The following is a 16405-nucleotide window of genomic DNA, read 5'->3' as shown; positions in this document are numbered from 1 at the left end:
TGATACAGATAATTAATGGTAGGAATAACTGCTTCAGTGCAAGCAAGTAACTAATACAGAAATAGGACAGGGATAGCAGTGGAAGATGAAGCCCTTCACACTACAGAGAAACCCTTCACAAAATGTCGTTTTAAGCAGTAGTTGTTGATTCAAAATGTAAAGCTAAGATCACCACAAATGCAAGACTGAAAATTATTGCCTTCTGATAGCATTTTATTAACCTAATAAAAAAGACCTCAGTCCCAATTCGTAATCAGCAGCCTGGAAAGTCACAACTGTGGGAGTAAAGCTGGACTTAACCATGAATCCTTCTGGATTTATTCAGGTTGTGAGCAGCTAAAAGCCAAATTTGTCTGTCCCATCAAAGGGCACTACAACTGGCAGTAGTTGGCACATCATGGCCACTTCATGGAGATACCAACTCCAGGTTAGTTACCATAGCAGTTTATTTTTCACTTTTAGAAATACTCCCTGGCTTACATGTGAGCCTCAAGCAAAAGTTTCAATGAACTAGATAGAAAATAAGCTTCCTACAGGCAGTTAGAAGTACTGAATTATACAGGTTGGTTCATAAAACCTATAGAAAAAATTACTCACTGCTTTGATAATGTTATATGTATAGCCATGTTGGTTTCCTTGGCATTAAATTATGCAGAACTTTTACATAATGAACAGGGAGAAGTTATTTTTCTCTTAATCTGACACTATTCATGAATATTAAATTAGCATTGCAATAAAGGAAAAGAAAGACAGGGTGTGTGATACCTTTAATATAGCCAGTGCCTCACTTCTGACTGAGACAGCTGCACTTCCTACACTGTGAAGATATGTCCAAAGCACAGGCAAAATTGCAAAGTTATAAAGTTATAAATCAGTTTTTCCCCTTCAGTTTATGTCCAGGTAAGACTAACTAGGAGAAAAGTCACAGGCAACATTCATCTCAGGAGCTGATTCCGGAGGTTTCATCATTGCAGGGTGGCTTTGAGAAGAGGTCTCGTTCGTTAGTGCTCTAAAGACATGTGCCCCCTGCTGGTTTTTTAATTGGCTACATTATTTTTGCATGGATATTTTCACATTGCCCCGTTAGGGAATCTACAAAAGGGAACAGCTTACACTCACGAAACAGTGGATTATGAAGAAAATTAAAGAGGTGCTGTGAAGAATAACCTGTTCCTCTAATACATTCACACGCAGAACAGCTTAATGTGTCTCTATATGTAATATATTTAATTTCTTTGTAATGCCAATCACATGCTAATATTGCCAACTTAATTTTGGCCATTAGTAAGACATGGGTTCTGAATAAAAATATTTAAAGATTAAATCGTTATTTTTATGGAATCCTATAAATCACAGTATTCAACCTTTTCAAAAGTGATTACTGCCTATTCTAGTCTAAACATTGTTTTAATCTTTAAAATACTAATATTAGTGTTGCCACAACATCATAAATCAAGTCAGAACCAGAATGAGGCAGACAGCAGATATTTTCTCTGATGACTGAACCTGTCATGACAAATACTAATGCCTCTTCAGCAAACATTGCTATAAATGGGGATAAAAATAAAAAGCAAATCAATTCTGTGCGTTTGGCTGAAGACTTTGGAAAAAGGGCTGAGACCAGGAGAAAAAACACCAGGCTGAGGAGACACGGGCTGAGCTGAATGTTCTTCGGAATTCAAAATCTCTCTTCAGCTGTTTGGAAAATACCATGTAAAACCTCTGACACGCACCAATATTTAGGTGCCTCTCCAAGTTACTCCTCTGCCTCACTGTTATTCAACTAGTCCTCAAAGTAGTATTTAACACCCCGAATAAGGCTGGAAAAGTTCAAATTGTAAGGAAATTATATAAATAGCAAGCATATTGATTCCATATAACATAACTCCTGTAGTTTGCATAAGACTTAATAAAAATACCTCCCTATTAAAAGACCAAAAAACTTGTTTCTGGCAGATTTCTGCTTTTGTATCCTCTCCCCCCTCCAAGCCACGTTTTAAGGCCTGGTCTATTGCTCTTAAAAATAAAATGCTTTTTACTTTTCCTTGGGAATCTTAGGCAGAAGATCTATTTGGAGTAGGTTTCAAATAAATCAGGAAAATATGTTTTTTTGATGACAAAACAAATGTTGAAGAAAGAGAAAACAATAAAAAAGTTTGCTTTTTTTAAAAAAGGGCTTTTTATTATTTCTTTGAGGAAAATCTGAACTGCTCCTTTTTTTGGTCTTTATAGAAGAAAGACCAAAAAGACCAAAAAGAAAAATTTGCCAGAAACAAAACTGTAATGCAATTTTTTGTCTCTTTTTATATGGTTATTTGGGAAACAACTTTTTAGTGTGAAGAATCTCTTTCTTCTTCTACTTACAGTCAGCCAATGATGGACTTTTAAGAGAAAAAAAAACGGACAAACCCATTAGACTTTGCAACACTGTCACAGAATATACATTTGGTTTATGCAAAGGTGGCCTACTTGAGAATAATTTGATTTATATTTAACCCAGTACCAAGTTCAGAGTAGTTCCTGGGGTGGAAAGGAGTTTAGGTCACTGCCTTTTCTGTTCCAGGCTGTAGGAAAAGAGGTGTTGTTTCCAAGCCTTTTAAAATCACCCCCTATAAGAATTGGAACAGGGGTTTAAAAAAGTAGATACTTCTCAAATCTTGAATTAAAAATCATCTGAAAATAGATTCTCCAGCAGCATCTCCTTCTACCTTTGACTAGGACTTTTCACTCTCCTGTCAAAGAGTTCATCAGCTCTGCCAGTCTCCCAGATTCCTCTGTTCAGAAAGGCACACAGGGGGAAAAGAGGAAAAGGAAAAAAGAAAAAGAAAGAAAAAAGCTAGGCAAATTTTAGTCGGTCTGAAAACACCAGTTTTTCAATGTTAAATAAGGAAAAGCTGAAACTTAACTTCCAATAATTGCACATTTTTTTAAGCATTTAATCTAGAATTTTACAAAGTGAACAACCTTCAGCTTTCAAACTTAAAGACTCAGTTTCAACTTTCAAGATTTTGTCTCTGCAAGTCACTGACACTTGGAATTGCTGCTGTTGGGAAAGGGAACCCCAGAGGAGGACACCTGGCCAGGGTGTAAGCATGCACAGAGAGATTCATTTGCACAGGAGCCGCAATATTGGTTGGGGAATGAACGAGCTCAAACCACGAGACGAAGGGGACGAGCAGCACAAAGAAATTAGTCATTCATTCTGTATCTTGCTTTAGAAATAACCCAACAACATGCCTGAGTGACCCTACTCATTTGGTGCATTAACTCCTTTAAGCCACCAGCCATTGCTGTCCCCTGCCCTGCCCTGACTACTCTATTAAGGCCAAGGCAATCTCCTCGTCAGACAGCGTGTAGTCGGTGAACTGTCACCTCCAGCACTTCACCCCATGAATGAAACCTTCCCCAGGAAACTCTGCTCCTTTTATATCCATATCCAGTCGTCATCTATTCATGCTCTGTCAAAATTGCTTTTGCATTTGCAAATTCTTATTGTAAACTCCTGGATGGGTTTAGGGATCTCTAGGGTGTCATTTGTGCTCCACAGTGCGTCGTGGAGCTTTCCTTCATTATGTTTTTTTTTTTAAAAGATCCAATCCCTAGAGAGTAAGGTCACAAGACCCACTAACTATTGTGTTTAGTAACACAAAGACAATGCTCTGTTCTTATAAAATTCAGCAAAGCTTTAGTCAGGGAGATTTACATACTGAAATCCCTTGGCAATAGAATTCATCAGCCCCTGGAATTATTGGAAATGAACAAGGGCATGCATTTATCAGGGTGTGCTACATCGTTTTTTGCCCTGACAGACTTACTCTATAACAGTTTAATTCTCGCTGTTAGAGAGTGTACAGAATGCATCAGCCTTATATCATTTAAACTGGAGTCTAGCAAAGAAATAGAAAGGAGAGACACTCATTTATTCCAGGGAAAGCTGGAAGTGGCTCTTGCTGTTCCAAAGTCCTGCTGTTTGATACATTCAACACTATTCATGTTGATGATGATATTAATATTTTAATTTTAAGGGTAAAAAACAGGACTTGAATAACTAAAGCTTCTAAGCAACAAATTAAGCTTTGTTTATCAGTATCCTTTCTAGAAAATATTTCAGCATAAAAATCTTCTAAATATTCATGATGAAAAGGCAATTACATGATTTCTAAACAAGTATTGTAAGATTTTAGCCCTGAACATACTTAGAAATACCTGTACCATAGTCCCATAGTGACAACTGAAAGAATTCCTTTAGAAATAGACTCACTGACCAAATACAGTGCTTGTTCCAGAAATTTTAACTAAGTTCCTACTACTTTCAGTAGCTATGAAGCACTAATTTTTTTTAAAAGGAAACTATTTCTTTTCTCAGCAGCACAGTTGAATTCACATACCATAATTCTGAAAAGTAATTTAACAAAGACAGAAGGACAAGTTTTATAACTGATCTACAAGAACCAATGAAGGACTTTATTGTTTTCATTAAGATTAGCATCATTGTGAAGAATATAGTTTTAGATTTTATTCTCCTAACTGTTATTAGCCTATTATGTTAATTTCTTGGGGAAAAAAATTTAATTATATAAAAACTAATGGGATTATGGATATTATGGATAATAGATTATGAATTAGAAATTACTGTTTCAGTTCTATGTTTACTCAAAAGTGACTATTAAAACGTTGTCTGCTATCATGCTTTTTTCTTAGAAATTTAGAAGGTTAATTATCTTATTTACTCAAGGTTTATACTGGTAAAATATTACACAAGTAACTGAAAAAGACACTCAAGTCCTGAACAGTTCAACTAAATAGTCAAACTAAAATGGAAATACACCACAAAAAAAGAATTCAAAGTTCTGCTTCAGATTTCAAAATCATTACCACACACGAAGGCCCACCCAGAAATTTGGACCCTGACTGCAAGAGGTTCTATACACATCCAGCCCAAGAAACTGTCCTTATCTTGATATAAATTGCTTGGTTATCTACGTGATATTAGCTCTGAACAAGTTAGTATTGTCATCATGGAGACACAAAACAGAAATGTGGGAAGGTAGAGAGATATTTTAATTGAATGAAGTAAAAAAAAAAAAAAAAAGCATCAGCCAAGACCCTCAGGGTACCCTTCAACCTAGATCTGGATCTTAAAAGAAGCCAGAGGTAGCTGTAGGATCATGTAAGTATAAGAGAATGCCAGTACATATTTTGATTGGCAAGGAACTACATTTCCATTTCCCTGCAGCCTCTCTGGGACCCTCTGAACTACTGGATCTTGGATTCCAGCACAGAAAGGGAGATGGAATAATTCAGTACCCAGTAATACTCCAAATCTTATCCTCTTTGCACTCATTTGCTTCATGGGGTTCCCCTAGGAGAGCCAACATATGCTTAAGTGAAACCACATGGTGGTTTTTTTCTACTGTATCTTGTAAAATTCAGTAACATGGCATACAGGAATTAGTTAAAAATGACTTGTGGTTTCATCATTTTCCAAGCTCCATGACGTTTTCATGCTTTGATTTTCGGAGACCATGTGTAGCATTAGAGAACAAACCAAGTTTCTCTTGTGTTTAACCCTTTCCTTCACATACCAGCAAATGTATTTTCTGTATAAATAGACTCCCCACTGATGGCAAACTATTGAAGGTATTTACACAGAAAATATGCCAGCCCATGGCCACCCTATCCCACTGTTTTAATACTGAAAGCACTGCCTCAAGAACATATCCTTGTGCAACACCAGTAAGTTTTCCTGAGACTTCCAGTTTGTATTATAATCTGAAGACAGGGCTGAGAAGAAGCCTGTTCAAAAAAAGTAGAAGCAATATTCGTGTTTCCACATTAGGCAGCCAAGACCACCTCAGGTCGGGCAGTCCATAATATATCACCAAGTAAGTGCAACAGAAGTGGAGCACTGGCTCTGCTTTTAAGATGTGGCGAAGATATGCAAGAACTAACAAATTCTGGACAGACTGAACTTGTGGTCATCCAGATGTTCAGTTGTTAGCTCAGTTTTCCCACCACTGGGAGTGACAGCTGCAGTATGTGCCTGGCAATCACATCTCTATCCTTGGCACTTTGATGGAGCTCAGGGGAAGTGGCAACATGTAATGCTACAACTGGAAGATTCAGCATAGCCAAAGTTTAAAATATCTTTTTTTTTTCTTTTTTATGGCAGAGGATCAATAAAAAACTCCATCTTATGCATTGAATACCATCTCTTTTCATGAGCCTTTCTTTGATTCAGGGAAACAGCCTCATTGGTGCCCACGTGCCAACATTAACAATGCTCCTATGACAGAGAAAGTTCACAAATTAAGGCAGCAAAGAGGCAATGAGCAATAAATAGTGAGAGAACAAAGGTGAAATAGTGAAAGAATAAATAGTGAAAGAAACAGAGATTACAGACTGGTTTAGGATTGTTTAGTTTGGAGAGCTGGGCTCCAAGAATTCTTTGATGAAGCAAATATTTAACAGAGTAAAATTTTATATTGCAGAATTTGTAATGGCATTTCTAGAGTTTAAAATGTAACTGATAATTGTACAGAGATTGGTTCTAATGAGGGAGTTTTAGAGATGTCAGAATACCAAATGTAGACATAACAGTTTTCCTGTTCGCTACAAAAAATAGGGAATATTTGTGTGCATCTCAAACAAGTAAAACACAAAGGTGAGTGATGATGTATTTTTTTTTTCTCCTGACTTGACAAAAGTCTTTGTTGTAAAATGAAATTTTAAGAGTTGGGATCTTTGTTTACAGAAATGTGGTTATGAAATGGGGAAGGAGAATTCCATCATTTCAAATAGAAAAACAGCAAAACACAATATTTTCTTGTACTCTTCTTGTCCAACCTATCTTTAATTCAGTGGCTTTCAAGTTTTAAAACTTGCAGATCTCTAATAATTTTTCAGAAAAGAAGGTACTTCAGTGTAGTGAACCCATTAAAACAGAGTTGCTTTTTCAAGTTCCTTACTACTAGGATAAGTCCACATATTCCAAAAGCCAAATATCTGGGTTAGGAGATACTGGTGTAAGGTGTACGTTTCTTTAGTCCAAAATGCTCCAGTCAGTATTAATTATTTTAGGCACTTGCAACAGAAACTTCTGAACATTTACTGGTATAAAAATCGTGGGGAGGGGGAAGGGAGTGAGTCTCTAACAACCCTGGTTACAGCCAGCTATGTGTAATAAAGTCTTTAATTAAGTAGCACAAGCGAACTCTATGAGCTCTTTCGGGATGGGAAGGTGGGGAGGGTGGGATTACAACCCACAGCACTAAATCAACACACACCATTATAGGCACATATGGTGCAAGTGGAATTCAGTAGAAGTTTTAGACAGCTGAGGCCAAATCACCCCCACTGCTATAAAGTTATCCCTTTAAAGGATAGCAGTAAAGGTCATGGTAGCTTATGCCAAATATAAAAATGAGAGCAAGAGACAGGAAACGGTGCTCAGATGTTACAGAGCTTTAAACCTGTTTTATGTTTGCTTTGGGCCTTCCATTTGTCCAGACACTGCACAGAGAACCTGCTTTGACCACATCAGGTAGAGTATAGCCTCATTTTTTAACAACCATGAAAACAACAGTGGATAAAAAGCTGTTTGCCTTTGCTCTGTGGTATGTTGTAACAGATCATATTTGTAAAAATTAATCAGTAGACATTAATATGTTTATAGCTGCCCTACTCCCATTCTGTTAGGATATCTACAAATCAATTAGAATTCTTATCTTCCAGATGTAGTAACAAAATATAAATGTCTCATTTCAAGAAGACATAATAAAGTGAGACTTACTTTATCAAGAAAGAATCAAGAAATAGGACACGGTTTCCAGCTGTGCATCACAGAAAGTTCTATTTAGCTTTGTACAATGAACAGTGGCTACTAGGGCAGGATGAAAAAAACCCCAAGAACATTTACTTTACCATAATTGTCTTAGAGCCTAAGTTTAAATGGGGATTCTACACTTTAAAAGACAAAAAAACCCCTCAAGACAGAACACTGAACACTTTGCATGTTCAGCATGTTTCTGCAAATGTTCTACTATTAAATCAATTGCTGCAAGTATTTTGTTGACAATGAAAAAATACAAGGAAATTAAAACCTTGCTAAGATTATATAGAGGAAAAAAAGATGAAGACTGAAGAACTAGAAAAGCTACTACAAACAGTAAAGAATTAAAATGTTTTCACTCTTTTTGGCTGTCCACAACATGAATGTGAGCACATAATAGCGTTTTTCAGTTCCATTGCCTACTCCAGCTTTTAGTCAGTTATTTGGAAATTCATGTGGGCAAAAAGGTATTTACTTGCATTCACTGTGAAGTCTGAACCCTGGGAAAAAAAGCTGCCCCTCTGGTTAAACAAATAGTGCATAAGAAGAAAAATACCAGATCTTTTTTCAGTTAAATATCTTTGAATGTATAACATCATTCAGCAGTGATTAGAGTCCAAGACAGATCTGTGTTGCATGTGTATGGCCCAAAAAAACACATCTCCCCTGTTTCTATGGCATCAGAGAACCACTGATTTCAGCAGATGAGGAGCTGCTTCCTATTGAGAGGATGTCTTCATCCAAAAGAGATTACTACATACACTCCTTGACTTATAAACCTCAACCCAGGAGATCAATTGGGTCTTAAGGAGGCTAAAAAAACCCTTTCTCAAAAACATCCAGTTCAAGCAGGGTAAGACTTTCCACAGCCTGTCCTAAGGGTAGTGGAGGTAGGAAGAGAATTGGCACCAATTTCCAACTTGCAAGACATTCAAGCACACCTTCTTCACTGAAAAACAAGAGAAAATAATACACCTGGGGATTTATTATATTCATTATTATCTTCTGCTAGAAATACTCTCTTCCTATAGAGGTCAAATTTCTCACACTTTCTGTACCATATTTGACTTATGAATAAATGCATAAAGATTATTTTTTATTAGTAAATTCCTTAGCTTTTAGAACAAGTGGTATTAAAATCACTGTTATGCACCTGGGAAAACTGAGGAAATTATTATGATACAATCATTACATCTGGTATGGAGGCTACAATACATTTGCTGGAAAATGAGAGATTACTACTTATGGACTTTGCATACTAGTAATACTTAATTACTTAATATCTGTGGGCATCTTTGTCATGACAGACAAACAAGAATTCTGCTAGTGCCCAGCACTTCAACTCTGCATTTGTCTACTCTATAATACATACAGGGACATAAATGAAAATAAGATTTCCAATCATTACTGTACTTGAAATCATTTATTCTTTTGATCAAGAAAACTAGTCTATAAAGAGTAACACTATTGATCCTGGGTTCAGTGCAGCATTGCTGCATAAAATAACCATTTTATGAATATCTGGTCTGTTAGTGGAAGGTATCTTCTTTCCAGTGCAGCTATAACTAGCCAGTTGTGCTTCCAGTTTTTCCAGAGTGGTCACTGAAGGATGAAAAGGATCCCTGGATCAAATAAAAGCTCTCTCAAAGGCGGGAGGGAGATGAGGATGCAGAATGGATGTGGGTCAAATCTCATGGGCTTTCTGGGTAGACACAGGCAGAGTCTGACCAGGAAGGAAAACCACATGGAGAAGAGACAATAAGAAACCACCAAGAAGTGGAAAACCAGAGGGTGAATGAAGCTGGTGTGGATACAGACCATTCCTTGTTTTGAATTGTATCCACCTCTTTGTGGTTGGCTTCTAAATATACGTCTTACTTTATGAAGGTAATTTAGTGGTTATCATGAATATTGGGTTGCAGGAGGGGGCAGAAAAGCTACAGACAACACAACTGACTTAGGGCTGCTGTGATAAATCACAGGGGACCACAGTCTGCACATGGTGGGAATGGAGTGTGAGTCAGCTGAGAGTGGATGGATGCCTGAGGTTATTTATTCTGGAGGATGCCAGGATGAGCTGGAAGTGCAGTTGTCCCTGTGACTGCAACAAATCATCTGATTCATAAAGTTTGTATTCTAAGTCTTGAAAAGTCTGTAGTCCTTCCATTTTTCTGTCCTCTTGTGTAAAACAGAAATTGCCAAATGTAAATATTTTTAGAGGGCAAGTAGCAAAACACCACCACAAATGGGTGTCTAATAACTAAACTAAAAGTCAAATAAGTACACAGCAGTCATAGTACCCAGCTACCTTAAACAGTTATCTTTCTAATATTATTATGAAGAACACCTTGAATATGGGTAAATTTTATTACTCAGATAAACTTCTGTATCTAATAAAATCTACTTTATTTCTCAGGACTTCTGCTCTGGCAACATATTGCTTTCCAATGCCAAGAACACGAAGGTGGGTTTGAGATGTAATGGCTGTTGTTGTTGTTTAGTTACTATGTTAAAAAATAATTATTCTCTGATGCCTATTACAACTGGAAAAGTAAGTCAACTTTTCAAAGGCTCAAGAAAACATTACATAACAAAACTGGACAAAACAGAAGGAAATTGGGTTTTTTTTTTTGCTATTTACTGAGACAGCAGAGTATATGTTAATCACAAACAATCCTGATTTATTTTTCAGTAATAGACAGCTCTATCAGAACACTTTGCTTCAACAGTGCACAGAAACTGTCAGGAACACAAATAAATTCACTGTGCTTCTTTGGGTATAGCTTTAGTTCAAGGTACTGTTTATTTAGCACTTATTTATTTAATGTCTTGAAGTCATTGCTTTTAATCAAGCAATTTCTGACTTCCTCTTCTTCCCTATGTGTTTTCCTTTACATTGTCCTCTGAAGGGTGCAAGGAGGACGTAAGGGAAGGTGACATTAAAATGTGGCATAAATTTAAATATACACAAACTTTAAGACCACATTTGAGCATTTCTTTAAATGCCACAAAGTTCCTGCTGTTTGTTTAATTTCTCTTACAAAGTGAGGGGAAAAAAATTGAAAATAATAATAAAAAAAAATTCCTGGTTTTTTTCAGACATTTAGAAGGATTCCAGCATCTGAGTCTCCATTTATCCCAGGTTCACCAGGGTAAAAGCATAATCTTATTCAATCCTCCATACAGCTTGCTGGAGATTTGTGGGGTTTTTTAAAGAGAGGATAATGCAGGGAGATAAGTTACATGTGTCCAATGCCATAGAGCAAGTTGCTGCTGATTAGTGATCTTCTGTAATGGTAATGCAGCACAGTCTTTAGGGGATTGCAAGTGATCTCTTTTGAAGATATACAGTGTGCCCCTGCATTGACCCAGTCTCTGAGACTGCAGAGTACACCAGCACTGGAGGATGAGAGAACTTTGAAGGCCCTTTGAAAGCAATTTTAAGAATTTAGGTTATATTAAGACAATTTCCAGGTGGCACTGTTTCATTTGTTTGCTTGCTTTTAGAAGCGTTGCATTGTTATATCAACGCTACTCTAGTTAATAGTTAGAGATAAGGAGAATTTTAAACCCTAAATATTTGTCTTGCTTGCACCCTTATAATTCTATTCAATCAGAATTAATGAATTCCAACTGATTTGTAAATATCCTATAAGTCAGTGTTCAGTTGCATCAGTTGAAAGAATCCTTTCCATGGAAACAGAAAAATCTATTAAAAAATCTGTAAAACTAAACTGAGCTGTGCCATTCCTCACAAAAGCTGGTTTGAACACATCTTCTGAGTTTCAGCAATGGGGACTCTGCTAAATTCCTAGACACTAATTTCCATTGCTTGCTTAAACGAAGAGATTTCTGCTTCAGAAATGGGGAACACAGTTGTCATATATGCTCGGGGATTAAGAAGACACTTGGTTATATTTACACAAGACATCTGTGCTGAAGTTGAACTTGGCTGCAGCAGGAAGAAGCACATTCTCAGTGTCACAGTAAACACAAGCCAAGAAGAATGCTTTGTTCTTTGTCCTGTGCCCCTCAGGGTCTCTCAGCTCAAACCAAACCACACTGAGTGAATTAAACAAGAGCAGACCGTACTATCTCCCTACTCCAAAACACCAGCAGCCAAAAGCAGTGGGAAAGAACTGCCATTAGGTTTCACCTGTAATGTCCTCATAAATAAATGGTTATCACTCTCTAATTTACTGTCCTCCCCAATTTCTGAGTTTCTCTGAAACAGCTACTGCTAATAAGGTACTGCTGCTTTAAGCTTCATCATCACAACCTCTGCACAGCAGTTGGATGTCAATAAAATGTCCAAAAAATTATTAAAAAACATTGTCATAATATGAAATGGAAATTACTGAACCAGATTAAAAAGAGCAAAACCTACTAGCTCTTCAAAAAGTTTCCTATTATAAGCTGATAAATTCCTTGCCTCCATTGAAATTGTATCTGAAAATCCAATTTTCCGCAGTCAGGTCCTAATACAGACATTTGTTTACAAATCATAGACCACCTCTATTTTATGGAGAACTTAATTTTTTTCCTTACTGAGAATGGACTCTGAAACATTCAAAATGGGGAGCTTTTAAAAAAAAACCTGTTGGGTCCAGGAGGCTGCAGAGCTTACAGGGCACCAAGTACTTGTCTGTTGTGCTTATTCCTGTTTAAAATCCTTTCAACCAAGCTATCTAAGCTCTGTACTCTCACCATACTTGGCTAGTTCAAGCACAGAGAAATTTAGTAAAGACAGCTTTTACCTAATCTTCCTTAGCACACAATAATGGCAATTCTCAAGAAAGCATGTTTTCCAAGTGATTTTGACACAGAAGCAGGAATTGCATACATCCTTCTGCTGTAACTCCAAATATCTGCACCTCTATAGGTGCTACCAGTTGGAAGAGCTTTGTGTGTTCCATTCTGGGTGAAGGTAGTAAAAAACCAGCACAGATCTGCATTCAGGGATGCAGTTTGCCAGCTCACACACAATCCCAGCACTGAAGGATTGCGTGTTGATCACTGCTGTGCAACCAACCCACCTGTCAAGACACAGAGAGAAGTTACTTAAAATAAAGAATGCCTGGTGTAAATCAAATATTAATAAAAGGAGACCTTAATCACCTGCCTCCAGCTCCACGAGGCACAGCGACAGTTGATTTCAGACTTATTTACTGAGTTCCTTTCACCTTTTCTCCCTTCATTAATTTGCTGGGGAAAGCTAAATGGATGGATTGGAGCCTGTTGTCTAAAAAGCAGATGTTATTGTAAGTGCTGCTGATAGACTTCCCCTTTACTTTTCTGCTTAAATGAGACCTTCCCACGCACACACACACGATGCATAATGAACAGAGCATCCACGGCACTATCTTTGTATTATTCAGCACCAGGATATGTTTATTCAGTGTTCTACCAGCTGCATGTTTTAGACCAACTGATTGGTCTTGACCTCTCCCTGGCTCTTCTTTATCTTGGGAGATTTGACCATGGGTGTAGATACACGACTTAAAGCTCCTTTAATCAGGTGTTTTATGTTTGTCTGCTTGCTCAGCTCTTGTTGGGGGCAGCTGGGGGAGAGAGTTTGGGATAAACTGGACACATTAAGACATAGTAGTGCATCTTTCTACTCAAGTTCAGACATCTGGCTACTACTAGACACACTATTTTGGCATCATCCACCAGTTTTTTCACTTTTGGGGTTTTTTTTCTATCCCGGGTTAACAAGTGTTCAAAGTCCAAAAAAAAAAAAAAAGAGAGAATGGAATGAAAACAGTTGTGTGGGGGGCTGTGAAAAACAACATTACTGCAAAGCTGGGATAATAAACAGTGATGCATGATGATTGTATGAGCAGCTAGAAAAGCACTGGGAAAAAGGGAAACAACATTCAGCTGCAGTAGAGCCTTTAAGTAGCTGGTCCTACAGCAGCTGAACATCCGCTCAGATGGCTGGAAATTCAGCAGGGCTTGAGGGAGCCCAGACTTCCATGGGGTTTTGCTATTAAAAACCTGGATGTCCTCTCCACAGCAATGGCAGGAACACATTTGAAGGTCCAGAGCATCTGTTCTGTTCCCTTTCCTAAATCTGCCTGCAGTCTCAGAACAGAGAACATTTAGCAGTTTCCCCCATGCACTTCCTGCCTGATACAGGATGCTGTCTCCCACAGCAATAAAGGAAATGATAGCCTCCATACACATCCAAGTAATAATAAAATGAGAAGTACGTAATAATAACCAGAGCCATATGAAATATGCACTTCATGAACCAAAATTAAACTGGAAAAATGGCTAAGCATGCAAGGTCAGGGCTCATAAACTGAACATAATCTCCTGTGCTTTACGCCTCTCTCCCTGCAAGCAAATTAAATTTTAATGATTTTTGGGAGCTCTGACTGCTAAATACCATTTCCAACCTTCTGTATGAATGACAGCATAACTCCAAGGCCAATGAAAGTGCCCAAGACTGGCTGCTTTTACATGCAAGGTGTTGGATTATTCCCTAATGTATAGAACATCCAGCACAACAGTCCTAATGGGGTGATGCAAACAATTAGGACTGAAAGCTCTGCTCAGAGCTCAGGAGATCAAGCCTAAGACTGTAAGTATCTGAAGGGAAGGTACCAAGAGGATGGAGCCAGGCTCTTCCCCGTGGTGTCAAGCAATAGATGAAGAGGCAAGAGGCAGGAAGAGATGCATGGGAAGTTCCCCCTGAATATTAGGAAGAACTTCTTTATTCAGTGGGTGACCAAGCACTGGAACAGGTCATCCAGAGAGGTTGAGGGTTCTTTATCACTGGAGATATTCAAGAGCCATCTGGATGCAATCCCATGTGCTCTGGGATGACTCTGCTTGAGCTGGGAGGTTGGACCAGATGACCTACTGTGGTCCCTTCCAACCCCACCCATTCTGTGATCTCCACTTCTCCCGTGCAGTCAATGCAGAGAAAAAATCCCTCCTGAAGCAGAGAACAAGTGGGCTGTGTTCACTTCACATAAATTGAAACATCCACATTAACTGTGAGATGTAGGGAGATAAGGCTTGAAGTATTCAGCAAAGGCAATTTATTATTATACATCAGTAACTGCAAATCTTTTCTTTGGAACACAGGTGTATTTTTATAGGTTGGGGTTTTTTTTGTTTGTTATCGTTGTTTGGGTTTTTTTATTACTCTAGTAAAGTACTGACATGAGTATGTCATATTCTGAACTCTATTCAGTATCCACAAATTAAGATGATAGAAGAAACTCGAGACCTAAGATGATTTCTAAGATATTTCTTCAGCTTCAGACGAAGATTTTTCAGCCTTTGTACAGCCATCGAGCAATTACAGCTATCGAGCTGGGACAGCAGCAGTAGCAGCACAAAATTAAGGTGCACCCCAGCAAGGAAATGTTTAGGAGCCTGGTCTAGTGTGGCTAAGATAAAGAAAAGGAATTTGGCCTGAAATACAGTCCAGGCTGGGACACTGTATGACCTTAGACAGCTGTAGGTGACTCCTTATATCTACCAAATATTTCACCTATGTTCATCCTAACTGCTAAATAAATAATTAAATTTTGCAGCAGATTTTAAAAGGGGGTTTTATGACATATTCAGTTTCTTGAACTATTTAGTTGGTTGACATATTTGTTTAAAGCTTGACTGTTTTCAAATAAAACAAATACAAAATGCAAACTAATAGTAGTCTGCACTAATGATTTTAATTTTTTTATTTTCAGACAAAGTGCATCAAACTGGATGAGCTAAAACTTTCTTAAAGATACTCTGCACTGATCAGATATGTTAAATAAATTTACATGAGAAAGGGATGAGGTTTTTTGAATGCATTTTAAACAGACTAAATTATGGTAATCACGTTGGAGGACAACATATAAACAAACTTTCACAATAAACAAATGTTATTTCTACCTTTACCTGCACATCACCATTCATTTAAAAAAATCTGCAATGATGAATATTGAGAAAATGAAGAAGAAATTGAAATCAGGTCACACACAGTCAGCAGAAAAGTCTGGAGTAAAACTTGTTCCCAACTCATCCTGCTCTGACTGTTAGACACACTGAGAATTAGAATTAGTTTTTGTCTTATGTGTTGTTTGGAAGTATGGGAAAAGTGACTGGCAGAAAACAAGAGGGGCGGTGGAGATTTATAAACACAAAAAGCAAGCCCTTTCTGATGTGAGACTATGCTGATGACAATTGCAGAACAAACCTCTCTTTACGAAAAATCAGATCGTCTCGAGGTCATCACCACACTTGCAAAACCCCTGAGCATCCCTGACTTTTCACAGCTTTTGTGCTTGCCCATCTGTCATCGCTGCCTTGTCTTCCCCAAACGCCAGTGGAATGAAGGCGATGGAAACAGGCAGGGTAATTAATGGGGCTGCTATCTCAGAATGTGCCCCCTTTTGTGGAGTGCAGCTCTAATGTATTCTTTAGAGACACACAGTACAGTCAGGAGCATTCCTGAGCTTTCAGAAATTGTGGCTCACTGCTTCGGTCTAAACTGTACGTTTTTGGTAGGTTAGAGAAACATTAGACAGGAAAAAAAAAAAAACAAAAGGATGAGGAGACTCATGCCAC

Source organism: Manacus candei, unplaced genomic scaffold, assembly GCF_025592945.1.
Source record: "Manacus candei isolate 608988 ecotype Guabito, Panama unplaced genomic scaffold, ASM2559294v1 h1tg000014l, whole genome shotgun sequence".
NCBI classification, from domain to species: domain Eukaryota; kingdom Metazoa; phylum Chordata; class Aves; order Passeriformes; family Pipridae; genus Manacus; species Manacus candei.
The sequence above is the reverse complement of the archived record's forward strand: the minus strand, read 5'-3'. Positions refer to the sequence as shown.